Source organism: Mesoplodon densirostris, chromosome 9 (genome assembly GCF_025265405.1).
Source record: "Mesoplodon densirostris isolate mMesDen1 chromosome 9, mMesDen1 primary haplotype, whole genome shotgun sequence".
NCBI classification, from domain to species: Eukaryota; Metazoa; Chordata; class Mammalia; order Artiodactyla; family Ziphiidae; genus Mesoplodon; species Mesoplodon densirostris.
In genome coordinates this window covers 21,015,727-21,029,804 of record NC_082669.1, presented here as the reverse complement: position 1 = coordinate 21,029,804, position 14,078 = coordinate 21,015,727, and positions in this window count along the sequence as shown.

The following is a 14,078-nucleotide window of genomic DNA, read 5'->3' as shown; positions in this document are numbered from 1 at the left end:
AGGAAGTTTCTCATTTTTTTTTATTATGGTAAAATATACATAATATACAATTGACCATTTTAACAATTTTTAAGTGTGTAGTTCTGTGGCATTAAGTACATTCATATTGCTGGGCAATCAACACCACCATCCATTTCCAGATGTCTCTTCATCTTGTAAAACTGAAACTCCAAACCCATTAAATAACAACTCCCCATTGCCACCAGTCCTGGGTAACTACCATTCTACTTTCTGTCTCTATGACTTTGACTACTCCAGGTACTTGGAATATAAATATATAAATGGAATATATAAATGGAATCATACAATATTTGACCTTTTATGATTGGCTTGCTTTATATGGCATGTCCTCACGGTTCTTCCATGTTGTAGCATGTGTCAAAATTTCCTCCCTTTTAAGGCTGTATGAATATATCACATTTGTTTATCCATTAACCAGTCAATGGACGCTAGAGTTGCTTCTACCTTTGACGATTATGAATAATGCTGCTATGATTGTAGGTGTACAAATATTTGAGACCTTGCTTTAATTTTTGGAGGGGTATATATCCAGAAATGGAACTGCTGTCATGTGGAAGTTCTATTTTACTTTTTTTAGGAATTGCAATGTTGTTTTCCATAGTGGCTATACCATTTTATATTCCCACCAAGAGTGCACAGGTATTCCAATTTTACGACATCCTCACCAACATCTGTTATTTTCTGGGTTTGATAGTAGCTATTCTAATGGGTATAAGGTGGTATCTCATTGTGATTTGCATTTTGATTTTCCTGATGATGAGTGATGTTGAACATCTTCTCATGTGCTAATTGGCCACTTGATTATCTTGTTTGGAGAAATGTCTATTCAAGCCCTTTGTCCGTTTTCAAATCAGGTCGTTTGGTTTTTGTTGTTGAGTTTTAGGCGTTCTTTATATGTTCTGGATATTAACCCTTATCAGATATATGGTGAGCAAATAGTTTCTCTGATTCCATGGTTTGTCTTTTCACACTGCTGATTGTTTCCTTTGATAAACAAAAGCATTTAATTTTGATGTAGTCCAATTTATCTCTTTTTCTTTTGTTGTCCATGTTTTTGGTGAGATATCCAACAAATCATTGCCTAATGCAATATCATGCTTTCCTCTTATGTTTTCTTCTAAGAGTGTTATAATTTTAGGTCTTACATTTAGGTCTTTAATCCATTTTGAGTTAATTTTTGTACCTTGTATAAGTAAGAGTTCAACTTCATTTATCTACATATCAATACCCAGTTTTCCCAGCACCATTTGTTAAAAAGACTGTCCTGGGCTTCCCTGGTGGCGCAGTAGTTGACAGTCCTCCTGCCGATGCAGGGGACACGGGTTCGTGCCCCGGTCCGTGAAGATCCCACATGCCATGGAGCGGCTGGGCCCGTGAGCCATGGCCGCTGAGCCTGCGTGTCCGGAGCCTGTGCACCGCAACGGGAGAGGCCACGGCAGTGAGAGGCCCGTGTACCACAAAAAAAAAAAAGACTGTCCTTTCTTTTTGAAAGACCTTGGCACTTTTGTTGAGAATCATTCAACCATATATGTGAAGGTTTATTTTGGGACCTCTCTATTCTATTCCATTGGTCTGTCTTTATGCCAGTACCACAAGAAAATGCTGAAGATAGTATTTTGACTTCAGTCCAAAGGAAAAAAAAGGTTAACCTTGAACTCTTCTCAATAGGTTTGTTGCAGTGGTATCAGTATTATGAAACCATTTTGTGGGTATTGCAGTATTGAGCAAGTGAGTGACTATAGTAAGGTTCTTGAGAGCCAGGGAAATACACAAGATGAGAGATACAAGTATGGAATGGGGAAAGGCAAGCAAGATCCTAGGTCGGATTCTAATTAGAGGTATCCATATAAATTTATTATTTCAATGACGCTTAGTCACCCATTTGCAACGAGCAAAGCCTGAACCCACACCTTCGTTTCTAAATACAATTCTCCACAAAAATGAACTAGGGGTTCATGGAGAAATGGATTATTCAAAGGCTGGGGCAGAGAAAATCAAGACGAGCCTGGAATATGTTACTGTGCCAGAAAATAAGGAAGTGCTCAGAAAATGATGAGGATATATTTTTAAAAATGAAGGGGCTTTCACTGGCCAAGTCTGGGGTAATTTGAGCAGCAAGGTACATAAGGACAATAACAGAATGAATAAAATAAGAATCCATGAGTCCATATTGACAATAGATAATAAATGAGTAGATATGTGGAAAGAAAGGGAAAGTGCTTGCATACAGTGGAGTTCTGATTAACAAACACAGTAGCACCGATGGAAGTAGAAAATCGCCATTTAAAAACCATCTTGGTAAAAACAGATTTAGGCAAGAACCCTTATGCATGCCAGATTGGGGGAGGGAGATTTTGGCAAGAAACAGAGTATTTACGTAGTTTCAGAGTGTCCACCTACAAGTTTCTTTTTTTTTTTTTTTTTTTTTTTTTTGCGGTACGTGGGCTTCTCGCTGTTGTGGCTTCTCCCGTTGCAGAGCACAGGCTCTGGACGCGCAGGCTCAGCGGCCATGGCTCACGGGCCCAGCCGCTCCGCGGCATGTGGGACCTTCCCGGACCAGGGCACAAACCCGTGTCCCCTGCATCGGCAGGCGGACTCTCAACCACCGTGCCACCAGGGAAGCCCCTTATTTATTAAAAATGGAAAAATAGTAGCTATAGAGTGGGGAGCCCTGACAACACAGATGACTACAACTAACTTCATAAGGGGCAAATGGACCATGCTTAAATGTAAAAGTCTGCGCCTTGTGGAGGATGATCAACTTAGTATTGATCTCAGAAACATCTCAGTGTAGGTAGGAGGCAGGAAAACATGGGAGGGTGAAGAAACAGCAGATGTTTAGAGGGGACCAAAGAACACGGGTCTACCGTGTTCTAGGAGCTCTTCATCTGAACTACTGAGTAGGGGATGGCCTGGCCCACTGCCCAGATCCCCGTCCAAGAAGGGCTTGCTGGGACCTCCTTGGTGGTACAGTGGTTAAGACTCTGCACTTCTAATGCAGCGGTCGTGGGTTTGATCCTTGGTCAGGGAACTAAGATCCCAGATGCTGTGCTGTGTGGCCAAAAGAAAAAAAATGGGGCTTGCTGCTCACCTCTGTGGGAGTGCGGTCCCCGGGCAGCCTCCTGCCAGGGCCTGCAGAGTGGACTCCCCTGGCAGAAAGCTGCCTGACCCCAGTTCACATGCCTCCTAGGGCCACTGGTCTCCAGTGGCTGGTGGGCAGAGGTGTAATGGCCCAGTCCTGTGAGCTGGATGGGGACATTCTATGGGCAGTGCTCCCTACAGAGGCCAGACCCGCCTGGGAGTCCAGCTTCCTCCTCTGTCAATGCTGCTTCCTCCCCCTGCCTTTCACAGGTTCAGTGATCTCTAATGAACTTGCACCCCAAACTCAGCCTCTGCTTCCTTAGAACCCAACCTGCAAGAGGCTTGCTCAAAAGCTACTGCTTTTTTCACTAAATTAAGAAGGAAAAGAAGTGCAAATCATGCACTTACAAAAATACATTGTTTCAAAAGAAAGCAACAGATGAGCAAAGGCTGTTCCAACTAATGAAAATCTTGTTTTCAGAAATCTGTTTGTCAGTGACTTGGATTGGGAGATAAATTTTTCCAAGATGTATGCTGTTTTGAAGAAGGAGGTTGGATTCTGCATCAGTTTCCTAGGCCTGCTATAAGAAAGTAACAAAAACTGGGTGGCTTAAAACAACAGAAATTTATAACCTCAGTTCTGGAGGCTGGAAGTCTGTAATCCAGGTGTCAGCGGGCCGTGCTCACTCTCCAAACTTCTGCAGTTGCTGGAGGTGCTCCTGTGGCGCAGCTGAGTAACTCCCATCCGTGCCTCCATCATTACACGGCCCTCTTCCCTCTGCGTCTGTCTTCACATGCATTCTCCTGTGTGTGTGTCTGATTCCAAGTCTCTCTCTTTTTTTTTTTTAAATAAAGAAACCAGTTCTATTGGATTAAGGACCTGCCCCACTGCAGTGTGACCTCATCTTAATTTGCATCTTAATTATATCTGTAAAGATCCTATTTCCAAATGAGATTAAATTCACAGGTACCAGGAGTTAGGACTTCAATTCTCTCTTGTGGAGACTGTAAAGAAAAAACTCCTCCTAGGTGTTTTTTTCCTACTTGCAAAACTTCTGGCCACCAAATGTTGGGGGGAGCTGCCGGGTTTCCCCACACCAAGCAATTCTGCAACACCAGCTGGGGGTCCTACAACTCAGTTCAGTCCTGACACTACCTGGAGTTAGTGTCAGATCCCATAGTTTAAGGGCTCAACCCCACCCTCCACTACAGGTGCCAGTGGCAAGTTCAGGTTGTCACCTGTGCTTCTTACCAGCTGGCTGTAAATTGGAGGTTCACATGACCCCCTCCTAGGATTTAACTAATTTACTGGAGTGGCTCACAGAACTCAGAGAAACATTTTACTTACTAGATTACTAGTTTATTATAAGGGTATAACTCAGGAATCGCCAGATGGAAGAGATGCATAGGGCAAGACATGTGTGGAGCTTCTAAGCCCCCTCCAGGCCCCATTCTCTCTGCACCACCACGTGTTTACCAACCCGGAAGCTCTCTGAATCCTACCCTTTTTGTTTTTATGGAGGCTTCATTACATAGGCATGGCTGATTCAATCATTGGCCTGTCTTCTCTCCCCAGAGGTCGGGGGTGGGAGAAGGTAGGGGGTAGGGGGATGCAATGAGGGTGGGGCTGAAAGTTCCAACCCTCTAATCACCAGGTTGGTCCTCCTGGCAACAAGCCCCCATCGTTAGGACCTTTCTAAGAGTTACCTCATTAACATACACTCAGGTGTGATTGAAAGGGGCTTTTTTTCTTTTTTTAAAAATAAATTTATTTATTTTTGGCTATGCTGGGTCTTCGTTGCTGCGCATGGACTTCCTTTAGTTGCGGCGAGCGGGGGCTACTCTTCGTTGCAGTGCCTGGGCTTCTTATTGCGGTGGCTTCTCTTGTGGAGCATGGGCTCTAGGTGCATGGGCTTCAGTAGTTGTGGCTCGCGGGCTTTAGAGCACAGGCTTAGTAGTTGTGGTGCATGGGCTTAGTTGCTCTGCGGCATGTGGGATCTTCCCGGACCAGGGCTTGAAACTGCGTCCCCAGCACTGGCAGGTGGATTCTTAACCACTGTGCCACCAGGGAAGCCCAAAAGGGGCTTTCTTAAGAATAACAAAAAATACTTGTATTGCTCTAATCACTTGGGAAATTTCAAGGGTTTGGGGAGCTTTGTGCAAGAACAGGGACAAACACCAAACATAATATTTTTTTATTATAAATCACAATATCACAGGGACACAATTCAATCCATGACAGATTCTGTCCTAGACTAGCTTACCAAAGCCTCTCTAAGCCCAATAATGCTGAACTACAGCAGAAACACAGAAAGCAATACTAATAGGAAATATTACCACCATCACCATCCAACTTGCTTGATTCCTTGGAGGTGGTTCTAGGCAGCAGTCTGTTGGGGGTCTTAGAGAAGAGAGGTGAAGAGAGTGAGGTAATTTTAGATGTGAGAATGTAATAGGGAGGAACAAATCTGACTCCATATTGGATCTACTTCTTTTACTTTAACCTTTGTATTCTATTGCTTTTGCTAGAAGTTTATTACTAAAGGGAAAGTATACATAATGGCCCATCCCCAGCAACCCTGCCTCCGGTACCTCAGTGTTAAGCTAAAATGCCTTTGTTTAGCTCACAGGAAACATCCTGACCAGGCACACCTGTAAACGGCTTCAGGAAAGAAGTAATTAACACATCCCCTCTGGAGTCTGGACCGAACCAGGAAATATTTGCAACAACTTATTGTCTTTTTCACTTTACCTCCTCACCTACCCCTCTTTGTTCTATAAAAGAAACTAACATCCAAACCTGTGCAAGATGGCTCTTTGGGACACTAGTCCAACACCTCAGTCTGCGGGCTTTCCAAATAAAGTCTCTATTCCTTGCCCAATGACTCCTGTCTTGATTTATTGGCCTGTCATGTGGTGAGCAGTATGAACCTGGAGTAGGTAACAAGAACAGGTAGAAGGTTGTGTGGTCTCTGGAGAGGAAAGAGGCTATACTGCAGGGAAGTAGGCAGATGTTTGGGAGGACACAGTGCTTAGTCCAGACTTCTTGTACATAAAATCATACCAGGAACCTGGGTTGGCTTCATTAGCCAGGGGCTTTGGTTGAAGTGCGGGCTTGGAGTGGAGGAACACTGTCGGGGGAATCTTATGGTCCAAGGTAATACCTCTACTAAGTCAGTGGCAGCCACAGCTCCAGGAGCAGTTTGGAGAGAGTTGTGTAGGGGTGGCAAAAGATGGGGTGAAGGTAGGGGAACAGCCATGCAGCCAAAGGTAGGCACATGTGAATAGCTACATTCATGTAAAATATAAATATGGACACATTTAATCAAAAAAATAAGTTCCTCGAGCCAAAAAAAATCTCGGGCCAACATATGATAAAATCAAGCATTTGTTAAAAGGTTTTCAAGTAGATCACTGTTACAAAGCTGGGGTTTGTCCAAGCTGGAAAGCTTCCCAATAAAATAGTCTAGATATATAAGCAATTAAGAGGGTGCTCTCAGTAGCCCAGACAAATGTGCTGTTTCCCACACTGTACATGGAATTTTTATAGCTTATTTGTGGATAGAAAATAGCTTAAAATATTTGCAGGGACTTGTCCCTTTCTTCAGAAAGAGTTGTGGTTAATTAGAATTTCTATTTTGTTTTGCTCCCTGACCTCTCAGTTGGCTTGTAAGCTATTAAGTGATGTTCAAGCATTTTGTTTTGAGGCATAGAAGTTGTTTTGCATTATTTTGCATAAACACATCAAACATGGTGTTGAAGTACTTTAAAGTTATTAGGCAACTGAATACATTGTTATTGTTTTCCTTAGTGGCCAATGGCTCATGTATTAAAACAAAGCTCTTGCCTCCTATGCAGTATTTTGGGATACATTAGTGATGCATTATTAATAGAGTTAGAAATTTGTATTTTTAGACTTGGTTAAATTGGAAAAAGAAAAGGGTAGTCATGCAGGTGAAATTTAATAAAAATATATGTGGGACTAAAATGTAAATTGTTGGCATAATTTGAAGAAAGTTTTCACCTGAAATGCACGAGATAATCAGTCAAAAAATATACATTTTACAGCACATCCTCCTTTCACTGCTATTTTAACATTTGTGAGACAAAATAAAATTTTGTCTGAGTCTTTAAACAAAGAGGTAAGTGTAAGCACTAGACATAATTTGGTTGGGACCAAAAGTCCAGTTAGGTTCAACCAAATGTTTAAATGGAATGGCTCCTTAATTATCTGTACAATGACATAAAGAAGTTGTAGCTAATTAGAATATACAGCATAAATTTTAACTCTTTGTTAGCAAAGAGCTAGACACACTAAACAATGAATCTAGAAATCTACCTTCCTAAGGGTCTAAATTGGACTTACAAGATATAAATATAGGCAAGGATAAACTTCTGTACCATTAAAACATCTGGAAAATGAGTTTTGTGATAGTACAGTAGTAATTCTGGGTCTATTCCAAATTATGAAAACCTGTCATAATTATACTTCTGATTTATCAAGCAATTTGAAGTGCAATTTAGAAGGAAGGAAGGTGAATTGGAAATTACAATTAATTCAGGAATTCTGCCCTGTTCAGATGAATACCTGGGGTTGGAGTTGTGATGCTTTTTCTGAACTTTACCTAAATAATCATTAAATATAATTTAACATTTTGTAAGCAGCTTTTGGCAGGAAAGAGCTCTTTGCAGGAAAGAGCTCCCTGCAGGAGGCCCCTTTTGTCTTGACACTAACCTTAAACCAGGTACCCCCCATGCTCTACTCATCTCTGGCCCAAGCACACCTTTCAAATCTTTTGATCACACAATACCTTGCCTAACGTGTTGGTTCTTTCCATAGATCAAAGAAGTAGAAATGAAATATAAGGAATTAACAGATGACCAGATCTCTTCTCTAGCTTCCCCTTCAGTAAGCTCCCAAGCTGTGTGAATAAGACTGCATCTAGAGAAAGACCACAAGAAGTCAACAAGCCTGCACACATTGTGGGATGGCAACAACTCTGACCACCATCTCAGTGATTAACTGAGATTACTTCCCTTTTTCCTTTTAAAAGCTTTTGTGGCTGAGCAGTATCTTTGGAGATGGTTTTGGGGGATGCTGATTGCTGGCAGATTGCCGGCATTCTGATTAAAAGCAGTTTTCCTTTCTACCAACATTTGTCTCTCTCTCGAGTACTGATTTCTGAGCGGTGAACAGCCAGACCTGAGTTCGGTAACAATCTAAGCTTGTCCCTGAAATTAGTGAGGATTTGGGTTACTTTTCATTAATAGTGACATCTACGTGGAACTGCAAGGGCCACATTTTTCCTCGACTGACCAAGGAGAAAAATGTATGGTCAATATGAGGAGCAGGCACAAACAATCAAGAAATACTGGTAGGAGGGCCCAGTGGTGTTGGGGATGAAGGAAACACACACAAAAGCATGGATCCTACAACTTCAGAGACAGAAGGTGTCACTGAGGATCGCTGGTACTGTGGACTTCTGCTGTGTACAGGGAGTTCTGTGGCTCTAAGGATCTTCCTTAAAGACAGTCACAGGGAATAAAGGGGCTACCTAATGGGTGGAGGTCTGGGCACCCAACATTCTCTGCATCCATAGAGGGTCCATCTGATTAATATATTTGAGTGCTGCATAAGGTTTTGTTAAAAAAAAAAGACTCCACTGTATGACATAACCAGGTTTAAAAATCATACTAGTTTTTTTTTTTTTGAGTATAAGATGCTATTGAGATAGGAAGCAAGATGGCAGAATAGAAGGACATGCTTTCACTCCCTCTTGTGAGAACACCAGAATCACAACTAGCTGCTGGACTGTCATCATTGGTGAGTTTTGACACTGGAACTCACCAAAAATGATACCCTACATCCAAAGACAAAGGAGAAGCCACAATGAGATGGTAGGAGGGGCGCAATCACAGTAAAATCAAATCCCATTACTGCTGGGTAGGTGACTCACAGACTGGAGAACACTTATACCACAGAAGTCCACCCACTGGAGTGAAGGTTCTGAGCCCCACGTCAGGCTTCCCAACCTGGGGGTCTGGCAACGGGAGGAGGAATTCCTAGAGAATCAGACTTTGAAGCCTAGTGGGATTTGATTGCAGGACTTCGACAGGACTGAGGGAAACAGAGACTTCACTCATGGAGGGCACACACAAAGTAGTGTGTGCATCGGAACCCAGGGGAAGGAGCAGTGACCCCATAGGAGACTGAGCCAGACCTACCTGCTAGTGTTGGAGGGTCTCCTGCAGAGGTGGGGGGTGGCTGTGGCTCACTGTGGGGACAAGGACACTGGCAGCAGAAGTTCTGGGAAGTACTCCTTGGCGTGAGCCCTCCCAGAGTCTGTCATTAACCCCACCAAAGAGTCCAGGTAGGCTCCAGTGCTGGGTCACCTCAGGCCAAACAACCAACAGGGAGGGAATGCAAACCCACCCATCAACAGTCAGGTGGATTAAAGTTTTACTGAGCTCTGCCCACCAGAGCAACAGTCAGCTCTACCCATCACCAGTCCCTCACATCAGGAAACTTACACAAGCCTCTTAGATAGCCTCATCCAACAGAGGGCACAAGGCAGAAGCAAGAAGAACTATAATCCTGCAGCCTGTGGAACAAAAACCACATTCACAGAAAGATAGACAAGATGAAAAGGCAGAGGGCTACGTACCAGATGAAGGAACAAGATAAAACCCCAGAAAAACAACTAAATGAAGTGGAGATAGGCAACCTTCCAGAAAAAGAATTCAGAATAATGATAGTGAAGATGATCCAGGACCTTGGAAAAAGAATGGAGGCAAAGATCGAGAAGATGCAAGAAATGTTTAACAAAAACCTAGAAGAATTAAAGAACAAACAAACAGAGATGAACAATACAATAACTGAAATGAAAACTACACTAGAAGGAATCAATAGCTGAATAACTGAGGCAGAAGAACGGATAAGTGACCTGGAAGACAGAATGGTGGAATTCACTGCTGCGGAACAGAATAAAGAAAAAAGAATGAAAAGAAATGCAGACAGCCTAAGAGACCTCTGGGACAACATTAAACGTAACAACATTCGCATTATAGGGGACCCAGAAGGAGAAGAGAGAGAGAAAGGACCCAAGAAAATATTTGAAGAGATTATAGTGGAAAACTTCCCTAACATGGGAAAGGAAATAGCCATCCAAGCCCAGGAAGTGCATAGTCCCAGGCAGGATAAACCCAAGGAGAAACACATAGAGACACATAGTAATCAAACTGACAAAAATTAAAGACAAAGAAAAATTATTGAAAGCAGCAAGGGAAAAATGACAAATAACATACATGGTTACTCCCATAAGGTTTACAGCTGATTTCTCAGCAGAAACTCTATAAGCCAGAAGGCAGTGGCATGATATACTTAAAGTGATGAAAGGGAAGAACCTACAACCAAGATTACTCTACCTGGCAAGGATCTCATTCAGACTTGATGGAGAAATCAAAAGCTTTACAGACAAGCAAAAGCTAAGAGAAATCAGCACCACCAAACCAGCTCTACAACAAATGCTAAAGGAACTTCTCTAAGTGGGAAACACAAGAGAAGAAAAGGACCTACAAAAACAACCCAGAACATTTAAGAAAATGGTCATAGGAACATACATATAGGTAATTACCTTAAACGTGAATGGATTAAATGTTCCAACCAAAGACACATGCTTCCTTAATGGATACAAAAAAAAAGACCCACCTATATGCGGTCTACAAGAGACCCACTTCAGACCTAGGCACACATACAGACTGAAAGTGAGGGGATGGAAAAAGATATTCCATGCAAATGGAAATCAAAAGAAAGCTGGAGTAGCTATACTCATATCAGACAAAATAGACTTTGACATAAAAAATGTTGCAAGAGACAAGTAAGGACACTACATAATGATCAAGGGATGAATCCAAGAAGAAGATAAAACAATTATAAATATATATGCACCCAACATAGGAGCACCTCAATACATAAGGCAACTGCTAACAGCTATAAAAGAGGAAATCGACAGTAACACAATAATAGTGGGAGACTTTAACACCTCACTTACACCAATGGACAGATCATCCAAAATGAAAACAAATAGGGAAACACAAGCTTTAAATGACACCATAGACCAGATAGATTTAATTGATATTTATAGGACATTACATCCAAAAACAGTAGATTACACTTTCTTCTCAAGTGTGCATGGAACATTCTCCAGGATAGATCACATCTTGGGTCACAAATCAAGCCTCAGTAAATTTAAGAAAATTGAAATCATATCAAGCATCTTTTCTGACCACAACGCTATGAGATTAGAAATGAATTACAGGGAAAAAAACGTAAAAAACACAAACACATGGAGGCTAAACAATACATTACTAAATAACCAAGAAATCATTGAAGAAATCAAAGAGGAAATCAAAAAATACCTAGAGACAAAAGACAATGAAAACACAACGATCCAAAGCCTATGGGATGCAGCAAAAGCAGTTCTAAGAGGGAAGTTTATAGCTATACAAGCCTACCTCAAGAAACAAGAAAAATCTCAAATAAACAATCTAACCTTACCCCTAAAGGAACTAGAGAAAGAAGGACAAACAAAACAAAGTTAGCAGAAGGAAAGAAATCATAAAGATCAGAGCAGAAATAAATGAAATAGAAACAAGGACAACAATAGCAAAGATCAATAAAACTAAACGCTGGTTCTTTGAGAAGATAAGCAAAATTGATAAACCATTAGCCAGACTCATTAAGAAAAAGAGGGAGAGGACTCAAAGCAATAAAATTAGAAATGAAAAAGGAGAAGTTACAACAGACACCGCAGAAATACAAAGCATCCTAAGAGACTACTACAAGCAACTCTATGCCAATAAAATGGACAACCTGGAAGAAATGGACAAATTCTTAGAAAGGTATACCCTTCCAAGACTGAACCAGGAAGAAATAGAAAATATGAACAGACCAATCACAAGTAATGAAATTGAAACTGTGATTAAAAACCTTCCAACAAACCAGGACCAGATAGCTTCACAGGTGAATTCTATCAAACATTTAGAGAAGAGCTAACACCCATCCTTCTCAATCTCTTCCAAAAAATTTCAGAGGAAGGAACACTCCCAAACTCATTCTATGAGGCCACCATAACCCTGATACCAAAACCAGATAGATACTACAAAAAAAGAAAATTACAAACCAATATCACTGATGAATATAGATGCAAAAATACTCAACAAAATACTAGCAAACAGAATCCAACAACACATTAAAAGGATCATACACCATGATCAAGTGGGATTTATCCCAGGGATTCTTCAATATATGCAAATCAATCAATGTGATCACCATATTAACAAATTGAAGAATAAAAACCACATGATCATCTCAACAGATGCAGAAAAATATTTTGACAAAATTCAACACCCATTTATGATAAAAACTCCCCAGAGAGTGGGCATAGAGTGAACCTACCTCAACATAATAAAGGCCATATACGACAAACCCACAGGAAACATCATTCTCAATGGTGAAAAACTGAAAGCATTTCCTCCAAGGTTAGGAACAAGACAAGGATGTCCACTTTCACCACTATTTTTCAACATAGTTTTGGAAGTCCTAGCCACGGCAATCAGAGAAGAAAAAGAAATAAAAGGAATACAAATTGGAAAAGAAGAAGTAAAACTGTCACTGTTTGCAGATGACATGATACTATACATAGAGAATCCTAAAAATGCCACCAGAAAAGTACTGGAGCTCATCAATGAATTTGGTAAAGTTGCAGGATACAAAATTAATGCCCAGAAATCTCTTGCATTCCTATACACTAATGATGAAAAAATCTGAAAGAGAAATTAAGGAAACACTCCCATTTACCACTGCAACAAAAAGAATGAAACACCTAGGAATAAACCTACTTAGGGAGACAAAAGACCTGTATGCAGAAAACTATAAGACACTAATGAAAGAACTTAAAGATGATACCAACAGATGGAGAGATATACCATGTTCCTGGATTGGAAGAATCAATATTGTGAAAATGACTCTACTACCCAAAGCAATCTACAGATTCAATGCAATCCCTATCAAATTACCAATGGCATTTTTTATGGAACTAGAACAAATAATCTTAAAATTTGTATGGAGACACAAAAGACCCCGAATAGTCAAAGCAGTCTTGAGGGGAAAAAGTGGAGCTGGAGGAATCAGACTCCCTGACTTCAGACTATACTACAAAGCTATAGTAATCAAGATAATATGGTACTGGCACAAAAACAGAAATATAGATCAATGGAACAGGATAGAAAGCCCAGAGATAAACCCATGCACCCATGGTCAACTAATCTATGACAAAAGAGGCAAGGATATAAAATGGAGAAAAGGCAGTCTCTTCAATAAGTGATGCTGGGAAAACTGGACAGCTACATGTAAAAGAATGAAATTAGAACACTCCCTAACACCATACACAAAAATAAACTCAAAATGGATTTGAGACCTAAATACAAGACCGGACACTATAAAACTCTTAGAGGAAAACATAGGAAGAACACTCTTTGACATAAATCACAGCAAGATCTTTTTTGATCCACCTCCTAGAGTAATGGAAATAAAAACAAAAATAAACAAATGGGACCTAATGAAACTTAAAAGCTTTTGCACAGCAAAGGAAACCATAAACAAGATGAAAAGACAACTCTCAGAATGGAAGAAAATATTTGCAAACGAATCAACAGACAAAGGATTAATCTCCAAAATATACAAACACCTCATGCAGCTCAATATTAAGGAAAAAAACAACCTAATCCAAAAATGGGCAGACCTAAATAGACATTTCTCCAAAGAAGACATACAGATGGCCAAGAAGCACATGAAAAGCTGCTCAACATCACTAATTATTAGAGAAATGCAAATCAAAACTACAATGAAGTATCACCTCACACCAGTCTTCAGAATAGCCACCACTAAAAAATCTAGAAACAAATGCTGGAGAGGG